General features: G+C 42.4%; 1 long non-coding RNA gene across 1 annotated transcript; it reads left to right on the forward strand.

Annotated features, from left to right (window-relative positions):
• Window positions 1–1,521: 1,521 nt before the first annotated feature.
• On the forward strand, window positions 1,522–7,288 carry LOC134505115 (uncharacterized). Its single transcript, XR_010068707.1, has 3 exons — window positions 1,522–1,705; window positions 3,483–3,570; window positions 7,267–7,288. It is a non-coding gene; the product is annotated as an uncharacterized LOC134505115 (long non-coding RNA).
• The last annotated feature ends 1,882 nt before the right edge of the window (window positions 7,289–9,170 follow it).

Consider the following 9,170-nt stretch of genomic DNA (forward strand, 5'->3'; position numbering starts at 1 on the left):
TGTTGGATGGCCATCAGTTAGGGATACTTAGCAGAGGATTCCTGTCCTGGACTGGAATTGGAATTGAACTAGAGGATCTCCAATCTTTCTCTTCTGTGCGCCCTGGAAATGACTTTTGAGTGAAATTTTAAAAGCAGAGCACTGAACCGCTTCATCAGCTGATTGTCCAAGAACGTTGGCAAAGGGTAATGCCGTTTTTGCAGAATTTCTAAATTTCTGACCCTGCACTATTTCTGACACACAGATTATGGAATTTCAGAGTGCACCTGGAAAAAGTCCAACTGATGCTCTGCGGCTCATTCTTTGGCATATTTACACCTAAGAAGACCTTACATTGCTGTTAAAATAAAAGGCACTATTGTGCTCCACGAAGAAGCCAGGGCATTGACCAAAAGCCAACTTTCCATCACATATTTTTGTTCTTCATCAGCTTTCGAGGATTTCAGTTCACAGAAGGTGCTCAGCTCTGCTCAGCTCCTAGAGATAAGAGCACCTGTTATGCCAAACTCTTTAACTATTTTGTAAAGTACACAGCACAGCTGTTTCCAAAGAATATACCTTTTGTTTTTCACCCTAGCAGCTGGATTCCCACCAGATGCTAAGCTTGCTTAATATTGACTGAGTCTAGGTGTTTTTGTAGGTTAGCATGTAGGTTAGCAACCTCTTCAAGATAGTTCAGGATGCAACATATTTGACAGCTCCTAGCTGGCCTTGGTGATTTCAAGAAAGCTAATCAAAGTCAGTCCTGGTTAGTACTTGGATGGGAGACCACAAGGTTAGACTTAAAAGCAAAATCAATCTGTCTTTCTCTCTCTCTCTCCTGCCTAATTTCCAGAAAACTACACAAATGTGTCCAGTTGGACAGTTCTGCTCAAGACAAGGAAGCCTTAACTTGTTTACAGCAGATGGCAGACTCGAGCTGATCTGGCTAATCTTGAAAAAGCTGAGTCGGTCTTCTTAGTGCTTGGATAGGGGACTAGAAAGACATCCCAGTGCTAGATTGGGAAAGGCAATGATGAACACCTTCTGTAGCAAGGCCATTAAAACCACATGGATGTATCCAAGAAAGTCATGGGAAGTCACACTTGATTTAAGAAAGTCCCTCCCTGAAGATCAACACCAGGACTAGGTGTCCAAAGTGCTATCCTAGAGAGATCCAAAGACAATGAACATTAGATTGTTGGGGAGATGCAATGCATCTTGACGCAGAACCAATTTTATTCTGCAGGAATGTAATCTCTGGAGCAGCCTTTCTCAACCTTTTGACCCTGGAGGAACCCTTGAAATGTTTTTCAGGCTTCGGGGAACCCCTGCAGGCTCAGATATAGGCCAGAAGTTACAAAATTATTATATTTGTTTCATGGGAAGGCCTGTAGATAAGCATTAATGATGAAATAAAGAATGAAACTTGCCTCTTTCATGTGAAGTTGCCTGAATTTGAAATCATTTGTTAAATAAATCGTGATCTCCCAGGGAACCCCTAGGGACCTCTCGCGGAACCCGAGGGTGCCATGAAACCCTGGCCTGGAGAGTCTCGTCTCCACCCTCTCTAATTCAGCTTCTCTTTCCACCCATCAGAGCTACAGGCTATTATCTCCTTCTGCTTTTCCTCTGCAGGATTAAATGGATAAGGCTTCATTGCATTGGTGAGGTAACCTCCCCTCCAAATTTTAGGGGGTGATTTCTCAATCATCAGTTTTGTCAGGTGAGATAAACTTCCCAGTCGAAGATGGCGCTCAAAGCCAACCCACCCTTAACATTTTCCTCATCTGCTTCCAAATCTTTCCTACCCTTGTCTCCCAAATCCTAGTCCCAGATTTCTTTCCCAGTGAAAAGGGAAGGATAAACCCATTCTCTTCATGCCTTTTCACCCTCCTGCCTGTGATGCATCGGGTACAAATTTACTTTTCGAGTTATAAATCCCTGGGAGGGATGGGGGGCAAGGGGGGGAAAAGAAAACCTGCAGTTATCCTTCAGATTGGAGGGCCCCAGCAAGGCAGTTTTGGGTTGCACAGCTGACGTGCCTTCTTGAAGACCCAAGGAAGAGTTGCTGTGTTCAAAAACATGGCAGTTGTTCTTCGATAGAAAGGGGTGGGATGGCTTTGAATCAAGGTCTGCCTTCATTTCTCCCTTCTAGAAGGATCCTTTAAAAGAAAAGCCCACTTCCAAATGAAAAGTACTGTTTAGAAAAGTGGGGAGGATCCAGCCATCCCTTCCAAGCATCTTGAATTGCAGAACTTAACAAACAAGAACAGAAAATGGGAAGCTAGGCTCAACTAGCTTCAGAAAATAAATATCAGTTGGGTTTGCTTAGCTTCTAGGCAATCTACGTTTCTTTATAGCAGTGTTTCTCAACCTCAGCAACTTGAAGAGGTGTGGACTTCAACTCCCAGAATTCCTCAGCCAGCATGCTGGCTGGGGAATTCTGGGAGTTGAAGTGTACACCTCTTAAAGTAGCTGAGGTTGAGAAACACTGCTTTAGATTGTTGTGCTGCCCTTTTGCCAACCTAAGATACCACCCACCCACCCCGTTTCAAATTTTATCCCCACTACAACAACTTTGTGAAGTAGGCTGGGCTGAGACAGAATCAAGTCCAAATTCAATCAATCAATCAATCAAGTTCAAATTCTGTCCCTCCCTTGTGGGCTTCCATTCTGGAGGACAGTGAAATGCACCAAAGTGTGTTTATTTCATTTACAGTTTTCATGCCTTCCTTGCCATATTGGCCATTAAGCATTCAAGGCAGATTGCAATCTAAAATGAAGCAGAAGCCATTAGAAATGGAATAAGTGCCATTTGCAATCTGGCATTGTTGAACTGAAATGCCTGGCTTCAGAAGAAGACCTTAAATTTTTTTTGAAGGGGGGAGTAGATGGAACCCCTGAGGACTAGCATTCAATAGCTGAAGAGTAACACAGGAGCCAGCCCCAAGCTGTTTAGGGTTTTTTAAATGGAAAAAAAAATCCTGGAAAATCCCTTGAACTGCATCCAGAAAGCCATTGCCAACGGAGTGCCTGTTTGTTTTTAATTAAATGTCTATAGTAAAGTTCTACAGTGTCAGGATAAGGTTTTGGCTTGGCATCCCATCATTTCTATAGCAACTTGCCTCATGTAAATATAACCAAACCAAACTAGTTTGGGCTGTAAAGAATTAACAGTCAAAGGTGAAAAATGACAGCATGGTTCTTAATTAATGGGGCTTTATCACGCGTGCCTCTCCTAGTCTAAAAGATCAGATATTAAATCTAGTTATTTGGCCTTCTAAATGAACATGGAGTTACATAAAAGGGAGAAGCAATTTTAATCTATTTATCAGAAAGTTGGAGATTAGGAGACATAGTAAGGCAGTAAGGGTGGGGCTCTTTTTAATATTCTATATTCTTATAGAATATTTTAATTTATACATTTTAATCTTATTCTATATTCTATAGTCTTATAGAATATTTTAATTTATACATTTTAATATTCTATAGTCTTCTAGCACTATACTAGTGGCGATCACTAGTAAAGAACTAAAAAAAACCAGAGAAAATGTTTAAAGACCATGGCAGTTTCGGCAATTTACCATGGTTATTCTTTTATTCTGACCTTTGTGGCCAAAACGGATCAATAAAAGACAGCGGGAAAGTTACACTTTGAGAGATGGGAAGGAGCTTGTGTTATGTTTAAAACTCCCCCCACCCCCCGAGGGACACATAAGCATTTCAGTTCACAGGAGAACCTTGCCTTCAACCATCCCTGTTGCAGCTACAACAGAGCCCAAATGGGCTTTCGAAATTCTTCACCAAAGTGGTTGTCAATGAATTGCGGGGTGGGGGGGTGTTTATTTTAAATCGGTGACCTCGGATTTGCAGAATGGGGTGGAGGGGAGAAAGAGAGAAAAAAAAGGCAGGGTAGGGGGATGATGGCATTGAGAACACTGCACACTTCATTCTAGGCATTCGTGCTAATCTACAGACATTTCAAAATCTCCCCTACAGCTTCACAACTGGCTTAAAAAAAAAATTGAAATTAAAAAAAGGGGGTTGGGGCAGGATGCCATCTATCAGGAAAAGGAGGCAGTAGGCAGTTATATTCAGTCCCGGAGTTTTTGCAACGCCGCCCTAAGCTGTTGGTGTTTTATTTTGGATTCTTGAATAATTATACATCTCTAGCTTAAAATAACATTGCCCAGAGCTTTTTAAATGGTCTTTGTTCACCAGGATCTTGGAGGGGGGGAAAAGTGCTCTTAGCAGTTAGGAGGCTATTGCTGATAGTCCTAGCAGATCACAGTTGGCCAACAGTTGGAGCAAAGGAGCTCCACCACATCTTGGGTGAGATGCCTTCTGGAGGTCCTTCCAGATTTGGGAAGAGCACAGTGTGGCTTTCCTACCTGTTCAACACCTCTCTGTAGGCTTAGCTTGCCAAAAAGGTGCTCTCAGATTTTTGGCCTTGTGTTCCTGCCAGTGGCCTGGGTTTTAACAGGAAAAAGAAGAAGTGAAAACTTATCTGTTGATCAACATTAGAGGATGACCCCCCCTTAGGCTTGTTCTCCAATGGGGGAAAAGGTCAGACATGAAGTCACGGATAAAGCTTCTCTTTCTTCCCCTGTTTACAGCAGCAGAGAATTAATTATACCAGGGGTTATATTTTTGTAAAGGTTGCTATGTCACAAATCTCGGGCTCAAGGTGAGGACAAAACAAACGCAGGCGCAAAACTGTGGGGGAAAAAATTGACTTTGCTCAAGAAACGATAGAGCTTTAACCATCTGCAGTATCTCTGCTTAGTTAGCAGCTCCTTTAGTGGGTGTTTCCTCTGCAGACCCAGCAATTTCAAAATCCAGCCCTGCAGAAATGAGGCAATTTAATGGTTTGAAAGCCTCTCCCCAGCCCCAAGCCACCATCCCAAAGAAGCCACCGGGTGACCGGCTGGGTCATTAATTGCTTGCTCTTTCCAGCCAGCTTCTGCTCCGGCCAGCTGGCTTGGTCGGAGTGAGTCTGCTGTGTCTGAAGCCGCTAAATTGGGGACGGGTCTTGAGAGCCAGGAGAGGGAACTCGCCCTCCCAGTTTCGGTCACAACTGAATGGCTGCAACTGCTGGATGTTGCTGCAGCTTGGCGACGTTGGAGGGCCAAAAGTTCCCCTCAGATCTGAGCTCGTGGCACATCGGCGTTCGTTATTTAGTTATCTGTTCGATATGTGTCCTGTTTTTTGCGCAGAACCTGGAGGTGCTGTGCATGTTAACCTAAGCAGTGCCCTGCTGGTCGGACTCCTGGCCCATCTGGTCCAGCAGTCTGTTCTCACAGTGGCCAGCCAGCTGCACCAGGAAGCCCACGAGTCTCCCAGCAGATGGCCTTCAGAGGCAGTCCCACGGCCATCAAGGCTAAGAGCCGTTGATCCCCACGAGCCCATAGTGTTCCCTCTCCCGTTTTTTTGCACGAGACAGCAAATGACCCAAAGCCCATCCAATGAACTTTGGTGGCCAAGGGTGGACTTGAACTGAGTTTCCTTGGTCCCAATCCAAATACCTTCCCCACTACCCATGCTGGCTCTCGGCTCTTGTAGAGAGGAAGGAAGATGACCTCGACAGAGTTATGCAGACACTGTTGCCTAGGGAAGAGGGGCTATAACTTATTTTAAGTCCACAACAACCAGATAACATTCAGAAGTGACTCAGGTGGACACCTCCCTAATTCACTGAATGAGGAGGAGGAGAAGGAAGAGGAGGAGGTCCGGCACTATCAGACTTGCAAGATTTGGTTATTCCAGCCAATCTCAATAAAAATAGCTTTCACCTTCTGGTGGAGTTGATTTCTTGGTCCAGTCTACCTAGCAGGGCTGACAGTTCTACCCTGGAGCCCAAAGCTTTTGGTAAGAGTCTTTCCTTGTTCACCATCAAGAAACTATAATGATCAGAAAGAGAATTCCAGGTTTTGCCGGCTTTCCAAATTGGGAGAGTGGAATGTCACAGGGACAGCTTTGATTGCACAGTTGCGGTCACCATCTTGATTTTCTTACTCCCACCCCCTCCAGGCCCCCCGGGCACCCTTAAGCCCGTCTATCCCATCACAGCCACCTACGTTTCGGCTGAGATGCAGAAGCGATCCCTGCCCCCAGTCTGGAAGACACATGCAATTTCCTGGGGGTGATGCCCCAGGCTGGCCAGCCACGTCAAGGTGGTACTTCAAGTGCTGGTGTACAGAAGTTTGCAGCACATCAATGCAGCAGAAGAGGGGAACACACACTCCTCGCTCCATGCCTTTTCTATGTCCTTTCGGCTGTCCGTTTCGACAAAAAGAATTTCACACTCGCTTCTCAGAACCAGAAAATCCAGATCTGCAATATTGGCAGGTTTTCAGTGTATGAGGCCTCATGGTAGAAGATAGAGAGAATAAGGGCCCAAGGTTAAATTCCAGGAGGCATATTAAAATAAAGCCAATGAAAAATAACTGACAACAGTTGCTATTTTTTAAAAAAATAAAATGAGTGCCTGTAGAATTCTTGGTCAACAAGTATGCCTTTGCCTGAGAACACTGTTTCTTGATCATGGCACAATCTTATATGGAAACTCTGTTTTTAATTTTAATTTAATTTAAAAATCTGTTTAGAAGCTGTCTCCCTCCCTTCTCCCCGCCCAGTTTCACATTTGTCCTTAAAGGATCTGCCTTAATAATAGAGTAAATGTTTAATTGAATAAGAATTAAAATATATTTTCCCCTTTACACACATATATAGCTATTTGAGTGCCCCAGTGCTTTTAACTTAAAATTTTAGAATCCATGTCTGAGTTAATTTGGATTCCCAGTGTGGTTTAACATCCAAACAACAGTATATTTATTGTTTGTTTATTGAGCTATATACTTTTTTTCAAAAATGGCTAAAGAACTCTAAAAATCATACAGCATCACTGGGGTAGAAATGTTAGACACAAAACATGTTTTTTTCCTGCAGGTAAAAGCCCCCACTTCCTCCACATCTGAAAAGCCAGCATGTCATGGCAATTAGTTTACCCCTGCTATGCCAGATTTCTGAGTACAAGGTTTTATTTTTATTTTTAAACAAGTGACTAGACCGTGGCCCAAACTCCCAGTTTCGTAGCTCATCTCTTCACCATGGCAGTTCCACTGGAACGCTTCATACACCTTAAGCGTGTAAAAGTGCAAGTGGGGAACATGCTGTGCATGTTAAATATAACTCATCCTCCTCAACAGAAGCAATCATATGGCTAAGATTCTCTCTGATGAAATCAGCAGTCCTGATTTGGTAGGATAGATTTTGCCCTTGCAGAGACACAAGCTTTCCATGAGAAGACAAGAATATAAAACAATCCCAGGGTCTTCGTCCTCCTCAGAGCATAACAATCCCAGGATCAGCTGAAAAGATTCATCGAATCCAGCATCCTTCCCTCCCTAGGGATCACCTGACAGCCCCCCAAGTCCACAGAATAGGTCATATGGTCTTCCTTTCCTATTTATATCCAAGCCTGCCTTCAAAACTGGTGGCATCATTTACTCATTCTGGATCCAAGTGGTGAATGGATCACCTGCTCTATACATTGGTCTGATCAACCTTGGCGGCTATTTAAATAACAGTAGCGTTCATCTTCACGTATGGTGGATCTCACTGTGAAAAACTGCTAGGTTGGTGTGTGTAAGATCATGTAGATGTTCAGGTCTGTATATGTGTGGGGGTTTTAATTTATTTATCTGTTTGTTTACTGAATTTAAAGCAAATGTGTATTTTCAAAAACATAGTATCTGTTAGTCGACAGAGGGTTACTGAAGTTATACAATTAATGCTCAATGTAACATTAATAAAAGATGTATTTTAGTAAATATATCTAGTAAAGATATATCTAGTAAATATATCTCAGTAAAAACACAGTTGTTTTTACGATATAAAAAATAAGTATGAATTTTGAGCTTATTGCAAAATCTTCACTATATTACTTATATTTTTTTTAAAAAAGAAGAAAAAGAAGAAAAGAAAAATACCCCCCATAAGTATTTAATTTCTGACTCCCCCCTTCTTTCTACTGTACTCCAATGAATTTCTAGTACCTATTGGCATAAACTTTAAAAACCATGTCTGTATGACAGAAAACGCACCTGATCATTAGATCTCCCCTATTCCACCATCAGAAAGACAGAGATTTAAAGATCAATTCAGATGGGTTCAGTTTTATTTTAGTGTTCTTTCAGTAACACCTGATTCTACATTCAATTTATGTGCCTAAAATACAAGTCACACACTGTAAATTTACTGACTGCCGACAGCTTGTCATGACAAGCTGTAATCAATAAATCTCACACCAGTTTCAGCTTATATCTGCTTATATCTGCAAGTCAAGCCCCATTTTGGATTTTTTGAAATCTTCCTTTGGTGTGTTTTCACCCTCCCCCCCCAGTTGCAAATTAAACCAGAGTTGTAATCACTGCAAGACATACCTGGACCTATACCTATATAATACCCCCACACACATTCAGTCATATACACACAACTACATGCCCCCACAAAAACATTTGTCTCCATTGCAAGGATCAAAAGAAACCAACTGCTTCTCATTACAAAGCAAAAGGAAAAAAAAAAAAGTAAATGCCTAGATTTGCAAGAAAACGTAGGTGCGGCCAATTTAATTAGAACAAACATAGCAAGATGGAACTGCGTTCCTTATTGTGGAGAGGCCAAATCATCGTGCTTTAGAAACATCAAAGCTTGTCTCAATTTGATATAAACAAGCAGAGAGGAGCCCACATCAGGGGCGTACAGTTGCCCCCAAAAGGGAATAAAAGCAGGTGCAATAGAAATTTCCAACCCACCTGCATGTAAAGGGCTGAAGAGATTAGCATTAACTGTGTCTACATGTGAACCACCAAAACACTCTAGAAAAGAGCTGAAATTCCTGAGGGGCTGAAATCTGCCTCCCCAATTTCTCCGATATTTTTCTTCCAAGGCAAAACAGGTTTTTTTTAACAAAACAGATTTCATCTCAGAATGCTTGAACCTTTATTTCGAATTCGTCACGGTGGCTTTTGAACTAATTACTGGCGCGCTTATTTTTCTCTCCTCCCCTGTTAAAAAACGCAGGTCTGCCCATTACCTTCAGAAGGGTTTTGATGGGCTAATTTGTCTATCTGGGATCTGTTCTCTTATTTTTAAACTCATCCATCCCACTAATGCCTCACTTAGCA

Source organism: Candoia aspera, chromosome 14 (genome assembly GCF_035149785.1).
Source record: "Candoia aspera isolate rCanAsp1 chromosome 14, rCanAsp1.hap2, whole genome shotgun sequence".
In the NCBI taxonomy this organism is placed as follows: Eukaryota; Metazoa; Chordata; class Lepidosauria; order Squamata; family Boidae; genus Candoia; species Candoia aspera.